The 25,720-nt window shown below is 42.3% G+C and overlaps 1 long non-coding RNA gene across 1 annotated transcript in view; it reads right to left on the bottom strand.

Annotated features, from left to right (window-relative positions):
* Positions 1 to 25,720, bottom strand: part of LOC135318937 (uncharacterized) — a 142,022-nt gene that overhangs the window by 51,183 nt on the left and 65,119 nt on the right. The window contains exons 2-3 of the long non-coding RNA XR_010377407.1: positions 2,194 to 2,393; positions 1,017 to 1,138 (exon numbers count right to left, since the gene is read on the bottom strand). This is a non-coding gene — a long non-coding RNA (uncharacterized LOC135318937). The remainder of the gene's footprint in view (positions 1 to 1,016; positions 1,139 to 2,193; positions 2,394 to 25,720) is intronic.

Below are 25,720 nucleotides of genomic sequence, written 5' to 3'. Positions count from 1 at the left end.
AGCCTAGACAAAATAATTTCAGTTTTCATTTGAGACACAAATCAAGACTCATTTTCTTTGACAACCTTTGGTTGTCTCCGTTCATAAAGATTTTTTTTGTCCATTGAACTTAGAGCTGATACATGATTACAATCCCACTCAAAATATATGTCTTGGATACCTTTTCTATCTAGCCCATTCCTCTAAAGGCTACATGGTATCTCACTATTTGTACAGTATACCTTTGTTTAGCTCCATGCAGAAAGACTTTTATTTTGGTATCACATTTTGGTGTTACAAACAATGTGGTAACAATTATCGTGGTACTTTGCAACTTGGCATATTTGTTCCAATAGATAACGTAAATTCCTACCATTAGAGCTGTTGGGTTAAAGGGCGTAGACATCACATGTTTTTGATAGATATTTGCAATTGTGTCTCTGTTTCTGTACACCCTCATCAACACTGGGTGTCATAAAGATTTAGATAGAATGTACTTGGCTCACATAGGTTGGGTGAGGGACTTAACAGATATATATGCACCTTTTTCTTTTTTTCTTTAGGGAAAGGACTTTTCAGGTGTTGTGACACTGAACAAATTTCACCTGAGTCTCAGTTTTCTTATCTGAAGAATGGGGTTAACAAAAGCTTAAGAGTTGTTGTCAGGATTAAATAATACAGCATAAATAAAGGACTCGACCTCCTGGTTGACAATGCTCAATACACGGCAGGAACTTTCTCTTTACGTTCTCTGTAGTACTGGGAACATATGACGCTCATTCGAAACAAGGGCAGGGAAATTATTTCATCCTCTTTCTAGCCAGGATCTGCTGAATATTGACCATACCTGGCTACCATTGTAAATTCTTCAGCTGTTGGCTCCTTCAGGCTCACCACCGCGCTATTATGACCTGATTTTACACCAACTTAAAGTTTCAGGTTAGTTAGGTGTGGATCGGAGATTTATACTTGGGCTGTCTGAATGTAGAAAGCATTTCACCTTTTGAAAATCAGACACCGTACAACAGGCTGCTCACCTCCTGTGTGTCTCAGGTTGACATGCTGCGCCTGGAGCTGCCCTCCTCCTCCGGCCAGTCCGCCTCCTCGGCTGGCTTTACCATGCCTCCCCTGGGTGTGACAGCACACTTATAAGTGCCACCTGTTGTAGTTCAACAAAAACACTGTCATTAAAGAGGACAGACAGAGAAATACAATAAGCATGTTTACTTAAACAAAGTAAGAAGAATCACATTACTGTATTTATCCGAAGACTGGTTTGATTTATACTGAATGCTACATACTAAAGCCTTACACCTAAAGATGATTTCCAGTTGGATCTCCAACAGCTCAAATTTCACACAAAGTCTTTATCAGTGAGCCTTTAATAAGTCATGAGCTTGTGTGTCTTCAGGTAAGGATTTAAAATAATATTTTGAAATAAGTATACCTGTTCATTGTTTGGCTTCACTTTTTATAACTTCTGTGTCAACATTAGCAGAGGAGGACTGTAGTAAGAATTGTGCACCTTAATTTTGAAATAGAAAACACCCCCTAAAGCCCAAAGGATGTAGGTAATTTCATTTTAAATAAAAAATACCTAACTTGTACTTAGGCAGGGGTAGGTAGAGGAGTTGTGATCTTATTCTCATTTTACAAATGAATATTGAAGCTCTGAGTGTCAGAAAGCAGGTTTGAACTTCTGTTGTGCTGTTACAACAAACAGAGGCAGGTCTGTGGGGTGCAGCACTGGGCTTTCCAAAGGGGTCCTGCTGTGTGCATGAAAAAAGTACAGCACAGGGAACTATATTCAATAACTTGTAATAACCTGTAATGAAAAAGAATTTATACATAAAACTGAATCACTATGCTGTGCACCAGAAATTAAAACAACATTGTAAATCAACTATACTTCAATTAAAAAAAATAAGTATATACACACACACACAGAAAAAAATGTGGACAGTTACACAGTACAATATTAACTCCACGTGGCGGAATCAGAGACAATTTTAATGTTTTGAAAATATTTTCCTAATTAGCCTGAAACAAATTTTTAATGAGAATCTATTCCTTTCATAATCAGGAAAATGAAGAAGCCATTAATTAATAAAGAAACAAATCCAATGAAAGTAAAGAAGCTCCGCCTCCCTCATCTCGCTGCAAATAAGTCTAGGCTGGGTCCCCTCCTCTCCTGCCAGCCCTTCCAGCTCTCACCTGGGGTTGGTCGGCGCACTTGGGCTCTTCCTCTCACTCCAGCTCGGATGCGGTGTCTTGTGCTTCTGCTTCGTTCTGTGAACTGATGGGGGCCTGGGAGCGTTCACTCAAACGGATTCAGGTGCCTTCTGTTAACTGACCGTGATCCATCTCTCTGGCACGACACCTCAGACGGGTACCTCTTCCCTCTGCTGCAGGAACTGTGGAAAAGGAAGCCTTTAGAGTCGGATGGCTGGGTGCTCAGGGCATGGCTCTGCCACCTGGACAGGTTATTTAATCAGCCTGAGTTTCAGTTTCCTTATCTATAGAATGCAGATAATAATCCTACCCTCTTTTTGTTTAAGTATTAGAAATAATATACAAAGAGTGCTCGCCAAGTGCTTGCCATCCATTCATTCAACAACAGCTGTTTATTGCGTATCTATTTATGCCATGCACTCCTCCGGGCACTGGTGATATACAGAGTCTACATATTTTTTAGACAAATATATATTTTCCAACTCAATTTTAGTACAGAACATCTATGTATGAACTTCCAACTTATTTTTATAGACACAAAGCTATGCATATCAACCCTGTCCCTACCAACAGGCATTATTAGCAGTCATCTGTGGCCATTATAGTTTTGCAGTCAATCATGGCTTAAGGTGTATTTGCTGGGCTTTGCTTTTTTTTTAAACTTTTTTTTTTTATTGAGTTACAGTCATTTTACAATGTTGTGTCAAATTCCAGTGTAGAGCACAATTTTTCAGTTATACATGAACATACATAGATTCATTGTCACATTTTTTTTTCGCTATGAGCTAGCACAAGATCTTGTATATATTTCCCCATGCTATACAGTATAATCTTGTTTATCTATTCTGCATAGGCCTGTCAGTATCTACAAATTTTGAACTCCCAGTCTGTCCATTCCCTTTTTTGAAAGGTAAAGAAAACCAAAAAGAATGGGCTAAAAAAACCCCTGTAATATCTAATGCCACTTTGCTATGACAACCAGTAAGTTTTATTAAAAATACACTTTCATTGTTCAGATATCAGGATCCTAAATTAGAGAGATTTTTAAAATCTCCTTAGCAGTTGAAGATCTAGCCTCTTATGAATTTTATATGTAGTGAGAATAGACAAAATAGGAACATCCTTTAAGAGATCTGAAATAAAAAGGAGTGTTGGAACTGATGCCATCATTATTTACCGTTCTCTAAAGAAATGTAGGTTTTTTATAGCTAACTGATAGTGTTGACAATTATTGAACATTTTTCATGTGTCAGGTACCATTCTGAGTATATGAGTGAATTTATATATTTCTCACATTAAGGAGATATTATTATCACCCCCCTCTCCATCTTAAAGATGAGAAAACTGCAGCACAGGGAGGTTAGGTAGCCAGGTCACAGGTAGTAAATGGCAGAGTTGGGCTATGAACCCAGGAAGTTGGGCTCTATTATAGGCACATTGGTTACTATGTAGCTTCACTACATATTTATGAGCAAATGGACTTGTGAACAACTTTTTGAAATCCAATCTGCTCAGTAGCAGAGAAACTCCTGAGTAGACACTAACTAACTAGGGTGGCGAGGATGCCAGAGATGGAAATTGCTGGGCCAGAATCTCTCATGGAACACCCACTAGTCTATTTTTTAAGATCTCCTGATACTCAGAAAATCTGAGGAAGAAAAGAGAAGAACTAGCTCTCAGTGGGGATTCTATATTTTGCATCTCCCTTTAAAACTTTTTTTTTTTTTTGCTCCGACATTGGCTGATGTTCATATTGAATTAAAATGTTAAGTGAAAAAGAGCAAACACCTTTTAGAATACCTGGAAGGGACCAGAAGTTCTGAACTAATTGGCAGTCTGGGACAGAGAAAGAAGTCACAGGAGTGAGAGATGGAACATAAACTGAGTTACCACGAGGAGTCCCCTTCTCACTGGTGAGACAGTCAAGGGCAGGTTCTGAATCTGGCTCCACATTCTTTGCTTTTCCTCTACAACGTGAACCCCAAGGAGGGCTTTTTTTTTTTTTAAATAACATTGATAGTTTATTCAATATTGAGTCTACTGGTACCTTAATTCTGGTGATAGAAAAGCTAAAAATCTAACATAATTGTGACCAGCTGGTCAAAGACTTTGAGCCCCTCAAGCGAAAGCAGCTCTAACTTTGATGTCTCATTGGATTTGCAGGACGTCTGCAGAACGGGACTTAGGGTCAATACACAACTCGAGCCTAGAAGACCCAATTTACTGACTTGTGATTAAACTAGCAAATCTAGTGACAGAAGGCATTTGACCTAGATGTTTGTATTTCTTTAGTTCATTCCCCAGGTTTCATCTTTATGCTTATATTTTGGGAATAAATTAAATAACTCATTGCCTTATCCCATTATATAAACAATGAATTATATTTTAAAAATCAGTGGAATTTGTATAAAAAATTTTAACCTTAGAGGTAATAATCATCAACCTTAAGAAGACTATATCTAGAGGGCATGACCTAAAGAAATAACTCCTAACTATAATTAAGTTCTTTCCCTCCACAATCCTTAATCTAATGATTCTAAATTATTTCTTTTTGTCTTCATTAATGTAAGCCATCCATTTTGGAAGCTTCTGACACTATGACGGTGTCAAATCCATCATGGCTCAAAATGGTTCCATTACAAACACTGGTGACCTTGCTGTCATCCATGCTGCATAATTATTCATCCTTCCCTCTTTCCCTCCTGTCTCCAGGGAATGATGTTCCTTCTCTAGTTCCTGGGTTGGACCCTCTTTCTTCCCATACTCGCTGGGATGCTGTCTTGTGCGTTTTATCGACTATGTTTTCTGGATTGTCTGTGTCTCGTTTTTTAAATTGGTTTATCACCCTGGTTTCATGCAGATGCATCTTCACTGTACTCCGAGCAACTAGAGAGGAGGGATGTGCCCCGCTTATTTCTGCTTCTCCAGCCCCAGCTAGCACACTGCAGGAGATCAAAGTTATTTTTAGAATTAAGAGGTAATGATAAGGACCATAACGTTTGATTTACTTTTCCTCTCACTCTGAGTTGATGAAGAAACAGTAACAAAGCTTAAGCAGAGCCTGGATCTGCAGTCCACTGAGTGTTCAAGTCCCTTGGTGATGGTAGTTGTGACTTAGTTATGACTCCTCTGCTACCGGAGGAATGACTGTGCAGGAGAGGGAAGTAGACCAACCAGATCATTCCTTTCTGTCATTCTTGTGCCTCACTTTTCTCCCCAAGGCAGAAGTAGAAAAAGAAATATCATATCCACACTGTACGTCCCTATGTTGGCCACGCAAAATCCTGCACTCTCTTACCAGTCATATTTCTCTACCGGTTCAGCTTTTTAGGTCCTCTATTAGTGTTCATTGTACCACCATGCTCCCTGCAATGTACTTTTCCTTGGTGAGGAATCCTGTGACTATCCCAGGCAACCCAGGCAGTCGGGGACTGAGAGAGAAGTCAAGGAAGGAGCGAGAACTAGAATGTAAACTGAGTCACCACGAGTCGTCTCTTTCCCACTGGTGAGTACTCAGGGCGGTGCTGCCTGTCTGACTCCAGGTCCTTCGCTTTTGCTCTGCAACTTGAACCATGAGGAGAGAATTTTTCTAATACTGATAGTTCTAGAGTCTACTGGTATCTTTGTTCTGGTGAGAGCCAACTTTTGGCAAGACCTTGGAGTTAAAGAATCTCTGAAGATATCAGCCTCTGTTTCTTAGGACATTTGGTATCTCTTCCATGACAAGCCATTTTAGGCTAACTAGAAAACTGAACAGATTTTCTAAAAGTGCTATTGAATGCATCACACATAAAATCACACACACACCCACACACCATGACTGTCAAAGCAGGACTTGAAGGTGATCACCTCTAACTAAAAGAAGCAAGAAGAAAAAATCTCAAACCTGAGCCTGAGCCTTGAGTCTGGGAAGACAAAATAGGAATTGTTATTTGGGGAAGGAGAGAGAGAGAGAGAAAGAGAAAGTAAAATAATCTTATGTCTCTAACAGTCCTGTCTCCTCAAGCCATGCAAGTACAAAGATTTTTCCAGGCAACAGGACTACAGAGCACTCTTTTGGCTCCATAGTGTCCTGAAGCCACTCCCCTAGTCTACTGTCCCCAAGGCTTTTAAGTCGCAGTGAGACTTGCCACAGGCATGAGATCAGGTCCAAAGGACCTGAGCTGACCAGTGACCCACAGATGCCAGATTGCTGGGATTTGCAGGACATGGTACATGCAGGTGATAAATGAAAGGAAAGGAAAATGTGTACTGAGGGACACTGAAATCTGAGAGATGTCCTGCTCCAGGGACTCCCTAAATTGGTGGTTGACGGCAGGAATTCATAGCAGTGCTAACCTCTTTTCTCGTGTTCTTCCTGGCCAAACATTAAAGGAATGAAAGAAAAATGCCAGAGAATATCAATTTGAATCACACCATCTCAGCACACCTAATTCCATTTATTTTTATATATTCTCTTCCAGAACTCATCTTTTAATCTATATAACTCACTAATTAATGATCTAAGAGGCAGAATACTTTATTTGAATTTTCCTATTTAGTCAAGGATGAAGGAAGTATTTTCATGTGGGTAGGGAAATTTTGGAAATATGGGGAAAGATGCCTGAATTTTTGGCTTTCTGATTTCTGCTCATTTGATACTTTAACACTTTTCCTTGTGACCTTGGGAAAGTTACCTCATCTTGCTGAGCTTTGCCAAAAAATGAGTAGTAAAAAGCTTTGCTTTGGCCTGCCAAAAGGATGCCCCAACATATCTGGGGGAGTGTTGATATGAATAATTAATATAGTACATGCTACTTATTCTTTGTAGTTGTTAATATTTTTTTTAAAAATTCAAACCTACAGAAAGTTGTAAGAATAGCACAATAAATGCCCATTTACCCTTTATCTAGATTCATCAGTTAACACTTTGCCACATTTGTTTTATTTCTTCCTTTCCACACGTGTGCACATATACACAGATACTTTTTTTGGTGAGCTATCTGAGAGTTCTTTTCACAGAAAATTCTATTACTGTTATCCTAAGTATCTTACACTTGTCTTCTAAAAACAAGGACCTTCTCCTACATAACAACAGTGAAAGTATCATGTTCAGGAAATCTAACATTGAAAACATAATATTATTTAACATATAGAGCAGATTCAAACATACTCAATTGTCCCAATTTTTAGAAAAGACATATGCACCCCTATGTTCATTGTAGCATTAGTTACAATAGCCAAGATATGGAAGCAACTCAAGTACCCATTAGTAGATAAACAGATAAAAAAGATGTGGTATATATATTCAATAGAATATTACTAAGCCACAAAAAAGAATGAAATCTTGCCATTTGTGACAACAGAGATGGACCTAAGGGATATTATGCTAAGTGAAATAAGCCAGACAGAGAAAGGCAGCTATGGTATGATTTCACTTATATGTGGAATCTAAAAAACAAATGAACAAATGCAACAAAACAGAAACAGTTATAGGTACAGAGAACAAACAGGTGGTTGACAGAGGGGAGGGGGAGGGGGAAACAGGAAAGAAAAAGGTGAGGGAGATTAAGAGGTACAAGCTTCCAGTTGCAAAATAAATGAGTCATGGGTATGAAATTTACAGTGTCGGGAATATAGTCAGTAACTATGTAACATCTTTGTATGGTGACATGGCATATTTAGACATCATGGCGATCATTTTGAAATGTATAGAAACAGTAAATCACTATGTTGTGTGACAGAAACTAACAGTGTTGTAGGTCAATTTTACTTCAAAAACAAACAAACTCATAGAAAAAGTTCATATTTTTTGTTACCAGTGGTGAGGTATGGGAGGTGGGGGAATTGGATAAAGGCAGTTAAACCGTATAAACTTCTAGATGTAAGAGAAATAGCCATGATATCACTTATATGTGGAATCTTAATTTAAGACACAAAATGAACTTGCTTACAAAACAGAGACAGACATAGAGAACAAACTTATGGTTACTGGGGGGAAAGGAAGTGGGAAGGGATAAATTGGGAGTTCAGGATTTGTGGATTACTAACTACTATATAAAAAATAGATAAACAGGGTCCTACTGTATAGTACAGGGAACTATATTCAATGCCTTGTAATGACCTATAATGAAAAAGAATATAAATATATATGTATAAATGAATCACTATCATGTATACAAAATTGACACAACATTGTAAATTGACTATCCTTCAATTAAAAAAAGATAAGTACTGAAGATGTAATGCACAACATGATGAACATATTTAACACTGTTGTAAGTTATCTATGAAAGTTAAGAGTGTAAATCCTAGGAGTTCTCAACACAGGAAAAACTTTTTTCCTTCTTTAATTATGTATCTGTGAGATGATGGATGTTCACTATGCTTATTATGATCATCATTTAATGATGTATATAAGTCAAATCATTATGCTGTACACTTTCAAATTACACAGTGCTATATATCAATTATATCTCAATAAAACTGGAAGAAACAATGTTTTTATTATGTTTTCAATCCAGGATAAAATCAAGAATCATTTATTCCATTAGTTGTCCTGATTCTTTTTTAATCTAAATCAGTTCCTAAGCCTTTAAAAAATTCTCTTATCACCTTGATAATTTTGAAGAATTCAAGTCAGTTGTTTTCGTCTCTTAGTTGGATTCAGCTAATGGCTTCCTCATGATTAAACTTTTTCGGGCACAGGAATACTGCACATGTAACATTGTATCCTTCTCAGTACATCATATCAGGAGGCACAGGATGGCAAACAGTCCCATTACTGATGCTGTTAACTTTTATCATTTAGTTAAGCTGGTGTCCATCAGATTTCCCCATTTAGAGGTACTTTCAGTTCTTAATAAATAAGCAACTTGTGGAGTGATATTTTTAAATTGTTCACTGCTGGTGGATGCTTGTACACTCATCTTTGTTATTGGAGCCAATCTTCCATTAAATATTTTATGCATAACAATTCTGTTTTCTTCATCTGACAATTCTAATTGCAGTACTTGGGTGTCTGTATCTATCCCCATTAATGGTATGCTTGGTCATCTTCATTAGCCCATTACTTGAGCTTAATGATAAGAATGTCTCATGGTCTAACTTGGTGAAACTTCCCCCTCCAAGAGGGATTGCCTTTGACTTCTGCCAGTAGAGGACCGCTTCCAGCCCTCCTGTGGCTTTTGACATTGAATGGAAATACGGGCTCAAAGCTTCACTGCCCTCACTGCAAATCAGCTCTTAGAATCTTGCCTCTTTCTCTGTTCAATGATAACGGGTTCAAGAAATATTTAAGGGTGCTGTCCCATGGTAGCCTTGCAGGGAATCAAAGGTCAAGAAAGGTCTATCTCCAAAGGGTTTGTGGCTGTGGCTTTTGTCTAGTGGAGTAAATTATAAATTGGTACCCAAAAGTTTCACAGAATTTTTAAAAGAATTGTTTCAGCTTAGATTGAAAGGGTCAGAAACAGTACAAAATAAAAGGAGAACTTTGGATTCCTCAACCACTGTAGACAGGGAGCTGGTTGAGAAAACTACTCAGCTACCAACTCAGGCCATTTTTAGTGCAAAGGAATGATGCACTCGAAGGACAGAACTGAGAAACCTGAGGGAAGAGTCAAGAACCAGAGAACAAAACAGCAGAGCTGAACCCTCATCAAAAACTGGCCCCATGTGCCCAGCTGGATTTCAGGACTGCTTACAGACCTGTGATTGCCGTGTGCCTCTTGTTTCACCCTTTTTTGAACTATGGTGCCCACAGTGGTTAGGTCTTGCCATTGTACATTGGGTGTAGGGGGGCTAAATTTAATTCTCTGGTGTTTAGATTGGAGAAGTGGAACCCAAATTGCTGGCCATAAGGAACTCATACACACTTGGACCTGATCTGAATGACTTGAACTGATGTCGTGATGGCCGGGACTTGGCGGTCTTGGCGGAGAGGATAAGTGTATTTTGCAGGTGGGAAGGATGTGAGGTATTGTGGGCCGAGGGTGTGCTGTGGTAACTGTATTTTCCAAAGATGACCACAATAATATTTCCTGTCTTTCTACAACGTGATCTGAACACCTCTCCCATTGTGGGGGCAGGGTCTATGTTCCCTTTCCTTGAATTTGGGCAGACTTGTGACCACAGCAGAAGTGAGGCTAGATCATAAATGGCAATACAGTGTCCTGTCTGATTCTCTTGGGATTGCTCATTCTTAAAACCCAGGCACTTTGCACTGAAGCCCAAGCAGAGGCCACATGTAGGTGTTCCAGCCAACTGCCCCAGCTGAGGTCCCAGCCAACAGCCAGCATCGACCACCAGGCATGTGAGTGAGTGAGTCTTCAAAAGAGTGCAATTATCAAGTAACCCCCTGGCTTCACGTCTTCCCAGCTGAGAGTCCAGACATTGTCGCACAGAGACAAGCTTTCCTTTTCTGGATTCCTGACCCATGGAATATGAGGGCATAATCAAATATTTTGGTTTGGTTTTGTTTTTGCTGTAAGTCTGGGGCCGTTAGTACCACAGGGATAGAAACTGGAGGGTCAAATAGAGCTTGCATCTCACTGGGGAGAATTCATCATTGTTTCTGCAGGTACTTTCCTTATCTTCACTGCCTTCAATGAACAGAAGCCATTGTCAAAGGTAGATACGGGAGCTCTTTCGCTTTTAATAAACTAGAAGCAAGGAACTAGGTGTTCAGGAAATGAGGCAGATGCCCAGCTATTGCCTGAAGAAAAAGAAAAGTTGCTGGGAGGATCAATCTTACTCCAAATCCAGACTCAGTGAGTTTATTGAGCTGAGCACCAGGGTACAAAGTGGAGGGACGAGATGGGGGGATGTAGACAGAGCGTCAGCAGTTCAGCATTTCTTCCTGTGTCCAACTGCCTGCTTTTCTTCATATTTTCCATTTCAGGTTCTCAAGAAGGAATATGATTTTTCTAAGTAAATACCATTATTCATCACTGGGCAGAGTTTTCATATCAAGCCACCTGCTGGCCTGCTGGCTAACCTATGGGTTTGGGCCAGGCATTCACAGAACCCTAAGCTTCTGTGATAGAGGTGATTGGAACTGTTCTGGGCTGAACTGTATCCCCTAAAAATTCATACATTGAAGCCCTTTATTTGGCGATATTTGGAATGTAGCTTTATGTGGAGGTAGGTAGGAACGTGAGTAAATAAAAATGAGGGCTTTAGGGTGGGCCTTCATCCAATCTGACTGGTGTTCTCATAAGAAGAGGAGATTTGGACGCTCCGAAGGGCACCAGGTGTGCAGCACAGAGGAAAGGACACGTGAGGACACAGCGAGAAGGTGGCCATCTGCAAGCCAAGGAAAAAGGCTTTAGAAGAAACCAAACCTGCTGCCACCTTGAGCTTGAATTCTATACTTTATATATACTTTAAAATACAAATAATCTTCTTTGTAAGGAATTAGAGATACTCAAATGGAAAGGTGTGATTAAAATATTACACATACAATTTAACATACTGACATCAGCTTTAAGTAGGTCATAAAGTACAAAATCAGTTCTTAAAACATGTCTTTAAACAGGCTAAGCAGTTCTATTGTCTAACACCTATGGCTAGAGGAGAAAGGAATTTGCGGTGAGTTTTTGGTTTCTGGAAACAGAACCTAGGTAGCTCGACCAAGACGGGTATCACATTTCAGGAGAACAGAAGAGTTCTTCCGGGTGGAAGGGTTCTCGGAGATGGTCTAACTTAACCTCCCATACCGTGGGTAAGAATCCTGCTATTCAGGGAACACCTGCTGGCCTCCTGGATTCATGAAGGTACTTGAAGAGCAGAACTCAGCCCATCACCGGAGCCCAGCTTTCACGTGCATGGTCTACGGCAGTTGAGTTCCAAAGCTGAACATCTAAAACGTCAAATTCTGAGGGTAATTGCCTTAGAGTTAGCTGCATCACAAGGTGCCTTCCTAACCAAGGGGGACAACATTTCCCAACATCTTTATCAGAAGCTCCTTGGCTGCTTGATAAAAAATGAAAAACCAACAAAACAGACTTCCAGGACCCCACCCAGACCTAAGGAATCCAAACTCTGAAGTAGGAACTACCCATCTGGGTCATGTTTTTTTGTTTGTTTGTTTGTTTGTTTGTTTGTTTGTTTGTTTGTTATTGAAGTATAGTCAGTTTACAATGTTGTGTCAGTTTCTGGGGTACAGCATAATGCTTCAATTATACATATAATACATATATTCTTTTTCATATTCTTTCTCACTGTAGGTTACTACAAGATATTGAATAGTTTCCTGTGCTGTACAGTAGAAAGTTATTTGTCTATTTTATATATGCTAGTTAGTATCTACAAATCTCAAACTTCCAATTTATCCCTTCCCACCCTCTCCCTCCAACCCCCGTGTTGGAACAAGCATCCCAAGCGATTTTTATTCACACTAAAACTTGAGGGCCACTAGCCCAGGACAAGTACAGATTTCTGTGATAGTCTCTTCCTAGCAGGCATCTTTCTCCACCCTATCTTTTCCTTTTGGTCCCTGGCCCTGTGGTCTTTGGTCCAGTGCTGAGCTGGGCCTCCCCGGCTCACACTCCCCCTGCAGCCTTCTTTCCTCTCCCCACGCTCCTCTTCATCTTTCTGCTGCTGGAGCATCTTTCCTCTTCCTCTTCTCTTTGCTGCTCTTCTGCTTTCTTATTTTTGTCTCCTCTTTCTTCTTCCTCCATATTTTATTTCCTCACCCCCTTGCTTCTGACCCACTCTACTCCCAGCCCCACCCAGCCCATTCCAAAGAGGTGCTGGAGCATTACTGGAGCTGGAAGCCAGGGCGCTGAACTCCAGATCAGAGTCCTGATCAGAAATGACAGCTCAGGAGACACCTGAGGAGGTCAGAGACAAACTCTGAAGCTGGGCTGGGAGGACATGCATAGTTGCAAGACATGGGGGAGGGCGGGTGCAGATTTATGATGCAGGAAATTCCACCAGGAAGTAGTTCAAAGATCCCAAGGCGCCAGGCAGGGCAGGGCAGTGTCCTTGTGCACACCTGCTCCTTGTCTTCCTGGTGACCCGTGTGTGGGCGAGCTGGTGAGCAGCTAATTCGAATCAGGTGTGCACTGCTGCAAAGACCCTTCCCCAGATGTGTTCCCGAGCGCTCACTCGACCTGCCAGGCGGGATTTGTGTCCTCACTGGTCAGACTCGAGATTTTTTAAGAAAGCAGTGAACACATTTTACAGATGTGGGACCTTAAGCATATGGGAATGGAGGCTTTCCCTCGACATCCTTCATGTACAGAGACCCAGAAGGCAGGATTCCATCTGAGAGTCCAGCCCACTGTGCCTTGGGTGAAACTGAGAATCAAAGTTGGTCTCGTTTGTTCAATATAATCTAACAAACTAGTGCAGAAGCACTTATACTTATATGTGTACGAATAGACTTACGCTCTGGCATAGAGTGAGCCCTCACTGCATGTTGGCTCTTACTTATTATCAGGAAATAATCTTGCATCCGCTCTATACCTGCTTTTATTTCCTGCTCAGGGTGGCGGGAGGCCTGGCATTTTGGAACTTCTCCCAGGGAGGCCCAGCAGCCCTGGAAGGACAACTCGAGGCAATCTCTCCCTCCCTGGGGAGCCCAGATGTCATGCCCACCGAGTGTGGGCTGGGATATTTGCAGGCCCAGGAAGTGCCGTCGCTGACAGAAGGGCTCCGTTCGGTGGTCCCCTGCACCTGGTACCAGCAGGCGTGGCGCGTTCCATAGATTCCGTGGGGCGGGACAGCACCTCGGGAGGAGGAGCAGAGGGGCTTCACGGAGGAGCCCTCCTTTCCAGCATGCAGCTGCCCTGAGGATGCTGTCCCCGCTTGGCAGCCCGGCAGCACCTGTGGCAGGAACTCAGGAAGGCGCTCCTCTCTGGCTGGTCTGGATGAGCCAGAAATCAGCCCCATTTCCTTACTCCTTTTCTTTAGATTCCCAGGTTTCTCCCCTCAGGCGATTGTATTCCTTAAGGCTAGAACACCCTTGGTGATAAGGGCTGCCCTTCCGTCCTGTCTCCCGCCCTCCAGGGCAGGGAGTTTTACTGGGCATTTCTTCTAGAAGCTGTATCTGAATTTGAACATGAGTTTCTCCATCTTTTGTGAGCTGCCTTCTAGAATCCCGGGGTGAGCCCCAGACGGTTAAGGTTGGCCTTAGCTTCTTCCTGCAGACCCGTCCTCTCCCTCCCCCACACAATGCACCTGGACATCCCTCACACTGAATTCACCCTTTCTGGCCCTTTTCCTTGCCTTTTTTTTTTTTTCCTCTGCTTGACGCATTCCTGCTCCCTCCCCTTTTGTTAATCTTCCCATCAAGCCCCACTTCAAGTAGATCCTGGAAGCTTTCTCTGCCTGCCCTGTTGTTTACCCTTCCCACCCCATACAAGTAACTTGCCTGTCCTCCACTTCTGTGTCCTCAGCACCTGCCCCTGTTACTGCACTTCTGCCAGTGTGTCACCACTCCGTGTTTACACCCGTGCCTCCCGGGGCTCTGGGCTCCGATGTGCCCTCCACAGTACTGTTAATGGTGTCCCCAAGGACAGCCTCGGGGCTTGGATATACTGGTCTCTCAGGAATGGCTGCATTTTATCCTGACAGGATTGTCCACAATCTTCTCACTCACCTCAAAGAGAAGCAACTGGAAAAGCGAACTTTAGGTAAATTAATCTGCACTGTCACCTGCATACAGTGTCAGGCTTAAGCTGGCTGAACTCTGAGGTGACAGACTCTCCCAAGATCTAGGGAGACCATGACCAGCCTGCTTTCTGGTCTCAGCTTGTGTTTGTAATCTCATCATCCATTGATTCTTTCATTCATTCCTTCTCCTGTGTCTCCCCTAAAGCAGGATCCCTCTGCTGAAACTGATCAAACTACCTTGTTTATTTTTCATGACCTTAATACTGATCTATAATTATTTGTCCACGTGTGTCCATCTATGTCTTTCATTAGGATGCAGATTTCTTGAGGATGGAGATCTTGTCTTCATCTTTGCTCCTAGTGCCTTCAGCTCCGAGTCCAGTGCCTGCTCAGATGAATGAGCGAGCAAACATACATTTCACCCTGTCTCTGTGCGTCTGACTCTGGGTGAGGAACTGAAGGTACAAGCAAAATGAGATGGAGCCTTTTGTTTCAACAGGCCTGCTCACAACAGGGGATGCCGGTAAGACCACAACACAAAGGGAGAAATCCTGATACAGCAGAGCAGTGGGCCTCCCGGGGCTGGCTTCCCCAGAGCCCTGTGCCCTTCAGGGAGAGCCCTGTGCTGCCCCTGCCCCCCGCCACCTTTCCTCTGCCTCCTGGGAATCATGGGCAGAGAAGGGGCTGAGCAGGGAGAAACTGGGGTCATCGGGCCTGCAGCATTCTTCACTTGCTTCAGGTCTGAAAGTCTGTGAGTCACCATCACACAGGACAGACAGACAGCCACGCTGCCAAGAGCCCAGCTCCTCCACGGCCTCCCTTGTACCCCAGGCTCCCCAACTACTGCGCTTCCTCCACCTCCCATCCTCTCCCCACTGGGCTTTTGCACGTGTGCTTCACCTCGCTAGAATGTCCTTCCCACATCCCTTGGCGGGGCCCACCATTGCCTATTTTCATGACTCCACACAAATGCCACCCTTCCCATCCTCCGTCTGGGTTAGTCCTCCAGCTTCCCATGGCCCCCTGTGCGCTGCTTGGAGACGGGGCCAGGGACGACCTCACTGGGGAGGTGAACTGTGAACAGAAACCGGAACCAAGTGAGGGAGACAGCTGTGTGTGTTGCTGGGCAGAGTGTGCAATTCTGTCGAATGGGTCTCGCTCTCTGTGGAAGTGTCTGGTCCAGCAGGGTGAGCAGGGCGGGAAACACTCTCCCAATCACGAGTGACCGAGACATATAATGCATATAATACGTGTGATGTTATATTATTATAATAAATAATTATATGAATTGTATGTGATATATACATATATATATAATCATGTGTTAAAAAGATATAGTCTGGCAGTGGTAAGATTTAGAATTGAAAAACTGAGCATTTTTCTACCTGTGCAGTTCCTTACTCTCCCTGGACTTACCTCTCTTCATTTAATAGTGTGATTATGCGGAGCCCAGATTTCACAAAATAGAGACAGGAGAGAGTCATATTCTTGACTTTCATGTTCCAAAATGGGCCCACTTCATTCTTATAATAATTTCCCTGTAAAAGTAGGTATATTTATGTCCATTTTTTGAGGCAAGAAATCAGAGGCTTAGACATTCTTAAAATTAAGGCAGAAAGAGTGGTCTTAAAAACCAAGGTTTTAATTTGCAAGAGCCGACTCACTTAATGAACAGCTCAAAAACAGCAGACTGTTAAGGGACGCATTGAGCCACCAGGGGCCCTGGCCCCAGCACCGGAGGCGAGTTAAGGAGAGAGGGCAGTGAGACGGGGAGCAGGAGACCTCAGAGGCAAGGTCAGTGTCCCTGGAAAAGGGCTCTGTGCCGGCCTTCCCACTCTGGGCTGAGACAGTGTTGGGGCTGGGATTCTGAGAGTCACGGCAGCTTTTTGCTGTAGGAAGCAGCCACCATGCCGCTGCAGGGGGAGTAGGAGAGAGAGGGCCGCACAGTGTCACAGGAGATGGGCCTGATGCAGCATTTCAGCATCTCCTCCTGCTTGGATGGTCCATCAGGAGGAAGGGCCCGAATAGCCTCTGGGGTGGGACTCTGATGGACTGTGTTCCTTGAGACCTGGAGGAGGGGGAACACTCCCCTTGTGGGCCAAGGGCTGAAAACCAGATGGAGTCAGACTTTACAGCAAGTGCCAGTGAGGACAGGCCCCATGATGGAATGATGGAAGCAAGGACAGCTGCCATTTAGGGGTGAGGAAGGTGGCGGAGGGAATGTGGAAATGACTCTGCTTGAACTTGAAGTGACTGTTTTTCCCTCAAGGGACTAGATGGAGGTTTCTGCCAACAGGCCGAATTGGTGCATGAAACAGAAGTTGAGTCGCAGAAGAGTAAAGAATGTTCTTTCTTTCTTTCTTTCTTTTTTGTTGTTGCACATTTGAATCATGTAGTTTGCAGACTAAGCATTTTTACCCACTCCACTAACGTTGACAAGGTGGCGTACAGATATGCAAAGAGTTCTCTGGGAGATTTTCCAGCTGAAAATCCATTATCAGTCTTTGTGTCCTCTGAACCCAGAAAATGTGGTAAATTCTCCTCTGCTAAAAAAAGAAGTGTGAGAATTTCCTTGGGCTTAAAAGCCTTGTGGTTCAAAGAGGGACGTTGGTCTCCTCCTTGCTTTTCTACAAATATCACGGTTGTCATGGAGACCTCATCTGACTCCAGCAGCCCCACTCAGTCTTGTGCCTCTGACATCCCGGGCACAGGTCTCTGTGTGATGCTCTCCGTTAATGCTTTTTGTCCTTATGGAATTTCCAAGCCTGGTGCTGTGGAACAGGGCACAAAGGAAGTTTCAGGTGAGAGCTGAGAGTGACCTGAGAGGCCAGGTGGGAAGTAAAAAGAGAATTCAGAATCACGCAGACTTTGGCTCCATCACTTGCTGGCTGTGTGATCTCTGTCAAGTTACTTTACCTTTCTAAGCCTCTGATTCATCACCTTGAAAATGAATATTATACTCACTTTTACAGCAATATTATAAAAATAAAATGAGGCGGTGTATGAGTTCGCTAGGGCTGCCGTGACAGAACACCCCAGGCAGGGTGGCTTCAACAACAGAAATGTATTTTCCTCACAGTTCTGGAGGCTAGAGGTCTGAGAGCAAGGTGGTAGCAGGGCTGGGTTCTTAAGGCCTCTGCACTTGGATTGCAGATGGTTGCTCATCAGTCTGTGTCCTAACCTCTTTTTATGAGGGCACCAGTTGTATAAGAGTCCGCCCATATGACCTCATCTTACCGTAATTACCTCTGTAAAGGCTCTCTACAAATACAGTCGCGTTCTGAAGGATTCTGGGAGTTCGGCCATCATTGTGTGAATTTGAGGGAGACACAATTCAGCCCACTAACAGTGTATGAAAGGGCTCAGCACACAGGAGGTACTCAGCTGTTGCTAATTCCCCTCACTGTCTCTTCAGGTTGCACTTTGAGACTGAGATTGTTAATGACACTGACTTTAATGAGGTTCCCCTTCGAGGTTGCCTGTGGGCAAATGGCTTGGAGGCAACATAATGAATATAGGAGATTTAATAGAAAGTTTAATTCTGCCAACTCTTTAGGTGTTTGAATTTGGACTAAACTCATAATTTCTCTGATTCGCTTCCTGATCATAGTAATTAGCTAACAGGATGGATATCAAAATCACAACAAAGCAACAGCTCCGAAAGTGCCTAGTACACTGCTTGACTTCTGTTAGGTATGTCGTAAATACTTCTTCAACTGGGCATGGAAGGCTTCTGGTAAAGTCCACAGCATTAAACAAATGTGAGATACTGTACTCTTCTGCTGCCCTGACCTCCGAGTTCCACTTTGTGAAGTGGAAATACCCACAGGTTATAAAAGATCCAGATTTGCTTACCCTTTTCATGCTATTTTTCAGGTGATGGGCTCCCTAGGATGTGGGGGGCTGGGTTCGCTCCCCCGGAGGTGCCCCCGGAAGAGAATGCTCCAGCTAGCTGTGGTTTCCCAAGGTTCTGAGGGAGGACCTGGGGCGGTTGCTCCTTCTGCGTTCATCCTGTTGTGTGGAAATCAGTAGAGCCCTGTAGGACTCCTCTCAGGCTCCCTGGATCTTCTCCTAAAAACACACACACAATGGCTCCACGCCCCTAGGAACCAAATGTGCTCTGCACTCCCATACTGACCGGCCTGCTTGAAGGCAGAGCCAGGTGTCATGCTGGCTTCTGCCCCAGGTTCCTGTCATCATGTCTGACAAATGGTTACTGCTCAGGGTTGGCTAAACGGGTGCCAGCTCTCCCTGCTCCGGGCTGAACTGCCTTCACAAGGGGTAGGGCTCTGTCTCTCTGGCATTCATAGTTCCCACAACCTTCTCCATCTCCATAGAGACATTGTCTGGGCGAGGGCTTCCCTCAGCTGCCCGAACCCCACGGGAATGGGGAGGGTTCATGGAAGAGGGGACTTCCAATTCGTGTCTTCCCAAGAAACTGTGGGGACAAGAGGTGGCCTGTAGTTGCTTGGTGATCTTATTTCTTTCAGAGCCAGCTTTTTTTTGCTCCCTATTTTTGTCTTCTTTGTCTCTTGAGGCCTTTCCCATCCAAATGCTCTTGTTATGAAGGCTGGAATGCGAGTGAAATGGCTGGTTTTTGGGGTCCCTAGGGGACTGCATACACTTGGTTGATGAGAGACTGGTGTGAGATGTGAATCACAAATTCACTTCTCCTGCTTGGAAAGACTGGCACAGAGGCTGAGTGGGCAAACACACTTGGAGGGTGTAATTGAATAATCTCATTTGTTGAGGTTTTCCTTTATAGTCAGCAGAGGCTTTTAGGCTCCCAGAACTGCCTGGAATGCCCGGTAACGTCAAAAGGAGAATGACTTCATTGGACTTTTCTCTTCAAAGGAAAATTTGGTTTCTGTGCGGTATCCTGAATAGCACTTTGTTTTTTATTTTTAGAAAACCCATTTGGTTATAGTGATTCCTCCGTTGTGGTCAGTATCGATTTTTCTGAGTAGACAGGTGATTATTTTAATTTGTTAGCACAGGGGAAGCCATTTCCACCCCCAAAAGTTGGTTTAAATGAGGTGCTATTTACATGCTGATAGACAGGGAAAATAAATGGGGCCCAATTAGGTTTCCTGACATGTGGTATGTACAGATTATTGCTGTGGATGGGGGCCCTGCTTCTGCTCTGGAAATAGGTGTTCTTATCCTGAAAAGGAAAGTCGCTTTATTCCTATAGTGATGATAACCAGATGGGAGGGTATGTTATGGCTCCTTGCAGATAACGAACAGTATTAATGGCTACTTTGCTTTTGATATATTTATTCCCTACAATCATCCAGTGAGGTAAGTCCTGCTGATTTTCCAAACACAGGCGTATCTTGGAGATATTACAGGTTTGGTTCCAGAAAGCCTCAATAAAGAGATTATCTCAATAAAGTGAGTCACATGAATTTTTCGGTTTCACAGTGCATACAGGGGTTATGTTTACACCCTACTGCAATCTATTATGTGTATGCGATTATGCATTAGCATTAAATCTAAAAAAAATCAATGTGCATACCTTAATTAAAAATACTTTATTGCTAAAAAAGGATTTGCAATCTGACCCTTCGGTGAGTCATAATCTTCTCGCTGGTGGAGGGATTTGCCTCAATGTTGACGAATACAGGCTGATGAAGGTGGTGGTTGCTGAGGTCCGGGTGGGTGTGGCAGTTTCTCAAAATAAGACAACAATGAAGTTTCCTGTATCAACTGACTCTTCTGTAGCATCAATGCTGTTTGATAGTGTTTTATACACAGTAGAACTTCTTTCAGAATTGGGGTCAGTACTCTCAAAACCTACTGCTGCTTTATCAGCTAAATGTATGAACTGTTCTAAGTCCTCTGTTGTCGTTTCAACAGTCTTCACGGCATCTTCACCAGGAGTAGCTTTCACCTCAAGAAACCACTTTTTTTGTTCACTGAGGCAATTCCTCATCTGTTAAAGTTTTATCATGAGATTGCAACAATTTGGTGACATCTTCAGGCTCCACTTCTCCTTCCAGTTATCTTGCTTTTCCACCACATCTGCAGTTCCTTCCTCCATTGCAATCTTGGACCCCTCAGAGTCATCCAAGAGGGTTGGAATCAGCTTCTTCCAAACTCCTGTTCATGTTGATATTTTCCCCATGAATCACAAATATCCTTACTGGCATCTAGAATGGGAAATCCTTTCCAGAAGGTTTTCAACTGACTTTGCTCAGATCCATCAGAGGAAGCTCTCTCTATGGCAGCTATAGCCTTATGAAGTGTATTTCTTAAAAACTAAGACCTGAAAGCTAAAATTACTCCTTAATCCACGCGCTGCAGAATGGATGTTGTGTGAGCAGGCATGAAAACGACATTAATTTCATTGTACAACTCCATCAGAGCTCTTGGGTGACCAGGTGCATCGTCAATATTTCAAAAGGAAACCTGTTTTATTTGTTTTGTTTTTTTTTTCCTGAGCAATAGGTCTCAATAGTGGGCTTAAAATATTCAGTAAACCATGTTATAAACAGATGTGCTGTCATTCAGGCTTTGTGGTTCCATTTGTAGGGCACAGGCAAAGTCGATTTAGCATAATTCTTAAGGGCCCAAGGATTTTTGGAATGGCAAATGAGGCTTGGCTTCAACTTAAAGTCGCCAGCTGCATTAGCCCGTAACAAGAGAGTCAGCCTGTCCTTTGAAGCTTTGAAGCCAGGCACTGACTTCTCTCTAGCTATGAAAGTCCTAGATGGCATCTTCTTCCAAGAGATAACTGCTTCACCTACATTGAGCATCTGTTGTTTAGTGTATCCACCGTCACTAATTTTGTTCGCTAGCTCTTCGGGATAACGTGATGCAGCTTCTACACCAGTACTTGATGCATGCACTTTCATGTTATGAAGATAGCTTCTTTTCTTAAACATCATGAACCAACCTCTGCTAGCTTCAGACATTTCTTTTGCAGCCTCCTCCTCACTCTCAGCCTTCAGAGAACTGAAAAGAGTTGGGGTCTTGCTCTAGACTTGGCATAAGGGAGTGTTGTGGCTGGTTTGATCTTCTATCCAGAACACTAAAGCTTTCTCCCTGTCAGCAACAGAGCTGTTTAAACTTTCTACCATTCATGTCCTCATGGGAGTAACCACTTTTAATTTCTTTCAAGAGCTGTTCCTTTGTATTCACAACTTGGCTAATTGGCACAGGAGGCCTAGCTTTTGGACTATCTCAGTTTTTGAGATGTCTTCCTCACCAAGCTTAATCATTTCTAGCTTTTGATTTAAAGTGAGAGATGTATGACTCCTTCTCATTGGAACCATTGTAGGGTCATTAATTGGCCAAATTTCAATATTATTGTGTCTCAGGGAATAGGGAGGCCCAGGAGGAGGGGCAGAGAGATGGGAAAGGCTGGTAGGTAGAGCAGTCAGAACACACACAACATGTATCCATTAATTTAGCCATCTTACAGGAGCACGATTTGTGGTGCCCTCGAACAATTCCAATAGTAATATCAAAGATCAATGATTGTAGGTCGCCATAACCAATATAATAAAAATTTTAAAGTTTGAACTATTGTGAGAATGACGAAAATGTGACACAGAAACACAAAGCGAGCAAACGCTGTTGGAAAAATGGCACAAATAGATTTGCTTCGCGCAGGATTGCCACAAATGTTGTGTGTAGAAAACAGAATGTTCGTGGAGCACAACACACGAGGTGTGCCTGTACACAGATGAGGAAGCAGGGTTAGCAGCCTGCCTGAATACTCACAGCTAGGATACAGATGAACTGAAACTCAGATTTAGGTCTAATCTGATTCTATAGCTCATGCTGCTAACTGGTACACCCTCCTGCTTCTCAGCTTAGGGGTTATCTTATCAGAACATCCCCACAGTTGTTCTCAAAGTACAGTCTTTCAGCTAGCATCGTTAGCATTACCTGGACACTTACTAGAAATGCAAATTCTCAAGCTACCTCCAGTGACTGAATCAGAAACTCTGGGGGGCTCAAGCTTGAGTCTCATTGCCCCAAAGCATTCCGAACAGATGGTTCTGTAACGTCTGTGTTAGGACTTCCAGACAGGGCTTTTACTATCCCCTAGGGCAGTTATTCGCTCTGCTCTCCTTGTTTAACTGCACTGATTATTAGATCCTCCTTATATTGGAGCACGATTTGCTTCTCTTCATTGTTCACTCCTTGGTTTGGGTTTTTCCCATCAACAAGATAGCTGAATGCAGCTATTGAAACTCACATGATCAACAGCAGGAAATTGCTAAGGTATTATAAAGAGCTTGACTGATGGAACATGTGCAGCTTGAACACCAACTTCCTTTTTTTTTTTTTTTTTTTTTGTACGCTTACCACAGATGCTTTATTCTTTGTCTTACAAGGAAGATAGAAGGGGAACATTTTGGAAAAGGGGGAAAAAGAAAGACTTGACAAGTCACAGTTCAAGCCTCCACTATTTCTTTAGGAAGTAGTCCTTCTAATCACTCTGGACCTGGAAGATAGTCTGTCTACTCCAAAGTCGTAGGTCAAATATAAAATCTCTCCTGATGAGCAAAGTGGATCATTAAAATTTGAGTGAGTTTCCAGAGCAAGGTGAGTCTAGGCTGGTTAGAGGTGCCATAGGTCAGAGTAACAGGAGAGTTCAGAAGACCAGAAATTAGATGTGATGGGCAAGTTACTGACTCTGTGCCCACAGGACTAAAGGTGAAGTTCATGTACTTCTTTCTCAACCTGGCTACCCCAGAAAACAAAGCTTTTGTACTACCACATTATATGCCATCTTGGGGAAAAGGGAGTGAGGGAAAAGGGATGTGAGCCAGGGATGGAGGGAAAGCCAACACAATAGTGCGTTGTTGAATTGGCTTCTACCAAGTATGACTGCTTGCTTGATTCTGCTGGACCAACTCTGCAAACCTAGATAACTGCAACTTAGGATAGTTATTCTTGGGGGAGAAAGAAAATTTATTCACTGGTTTCCATCTACCGTCTGTTCACCCACAGGGTCTTAACTTCCCCAAACCCTGGGTCATACATATGTGGGCTCCAAGTTGGGTCCTGCACCATCCCATGGCTCATGGTCAACAGGATGGGAGGCAAGAGGCATGTGGCATAGGCACAAGGTGAGGTCCTGAGAGGTTTTACCTGTATGGAATTAATCAGAACCCAGGCAGAGCTGGTGGCCACAGTGGAGGCTAGAGCACGAGTCAAGTGAGGCTAAAAGGATCCGAAATTACACAGAAATGGTTTCTGATACAACACGCTTAAAATAATCTTGAAAGAAAGAAAAAAAAAAAGAATATCCTTTTACATTATATGGTTGTTGTCTAAATTTTTTGATTAGTCTAGTAATAGCAAAGGGTATCATTCATAGCTTATCACAAATGCTGATTGACATTTTAAAACACAACTGGGTTCTGATTTCAGGTATGATGGCTAAGACCCTACTGGATGACCACTCTCCTATCCACGTCGAAAATAACTGCAAAATCTGACTCTGACATCAAAAAACACTACCTGAGGGTACTGGAGAACAAACAAAAGTCTACCCACTCCGGTGGGAAGTTAGTACTCTCTTGGAGAGGGAAGACTAGATTATACAAGTAAGTTTCTGTCTCTGGGGCTTTTAGCCTGTGGCTAAGCACAGTCTGCCTGGGACAACAGCACATATGACAAAGGCAATCTTTCAGGCCAGAAGAATGCAAAAATTGAAGTTAGGAAACTGTAAATACTCAAAAAAGTGGAGAAATGCTGAAATGGAAAGGACCGGAGAGCGGATCCCCAAATGCTATCTACTCACATCTCTGACTGACTCCTGAACAATGCATGGATAGGACAGACTCAGAGAAAGCAAATAAAAACACAGAAGATCTGAAAAAAGGCTAGAGGTGCCACATAGGAAGCAGAGGTTGCAATTCAAGCCCCACCAAAGAACTACCAGCTAACACAAATGTTCTCTTTGGAGAAAAATAACAGAATCCAGTTTTTCCACAATATGGCATTCATAATGTCCAGCATAGAATTCAAAGTCACCTGTCACATGAAGGGTCAAGGAAATGAAGTATATTCTCCAAAGAAAAGAACATGAAGCAGATAAGCCTCTGAGATGAAATAGATGTTGGAACTAACAGATGACGATTTAAAAATAGGCATTATAATTATCCTCAGTGAAGTAAAATAAAACGTCTTTTCAACAAAGGAAAAATCTTAGGAAATACAAAATTACTATAACATTCTTTTCACTGTATCACTTGATGTTTAATATTATAGTGATTAAATATTCAAAAATTGCATGAACACTTTTTTTTAATGGTCAGAAATTTTATATTGTTTTTCCCTCCTTAAAATAAAATCTAATTCATTTTACTACCCCCACAGAATTTTATCTAAATATAAAATAATTTTATGGTTCAAATATTTTGATGATTATCATAATTCCCTCTCTCTTAAAATATATTTAAAATTTTTGTTTTATGTAGTAGCATAAGGGTCTAGGTGTTAAAAGTCTATTTTAAATTGAATTATTATTCTCTATAGTATTATTATAGAACTGGTCAAAACAATATAAGTATAGTACACATTTTGATAAATATTCAATAGAGTAAAATTGTATTATAAATGCATATCTTGATGAAAGAGATGAGGTTATTTTATTTTTTCAATTTATTTATGCATTCTTGGATGAATATTGGTTACTGCTAGTGTAAGCTAATGTTCCTACTTTTTAAAAAAATTTTTTATTGATTTATAATCATTCCACAATGTTGTGTCAAATTCCAGTGTAGAGCACAATTCCTCAGTTATACATGAACATATATATATTCATTGTCACATCTTTTTCTCTGTGAGTCACTATAAGGTCCTGTGTATATTTCCCTGTGCTACACAGTACAATCTTGTTTATCTATTCTATAATCTCGAAATCCCATTTATCCCTTCCCACCCTCTG

This window comes from Camelus dromedarius, chromosome 23 (genome assembly GCF_036321535.1).
Source record: "Camelus dromedarius isolate mCamDro1 chromosome 23, mCamDro1.pat, whole genome shotgun sequence".
In the NCBI taxonomy this organism is placed as follows: domain Eukaryota; kingdom Metazoa; phylum Chordata; class Mammalia; order Artiodactyla; family Camelidae; genus Camelus; species Camelus dromedarius.
The sequence above is the reverse complement of the archived record's forward strand: the minus strand, read 5'-3'. Positions and strand labels throughout refer to the sequence as shown.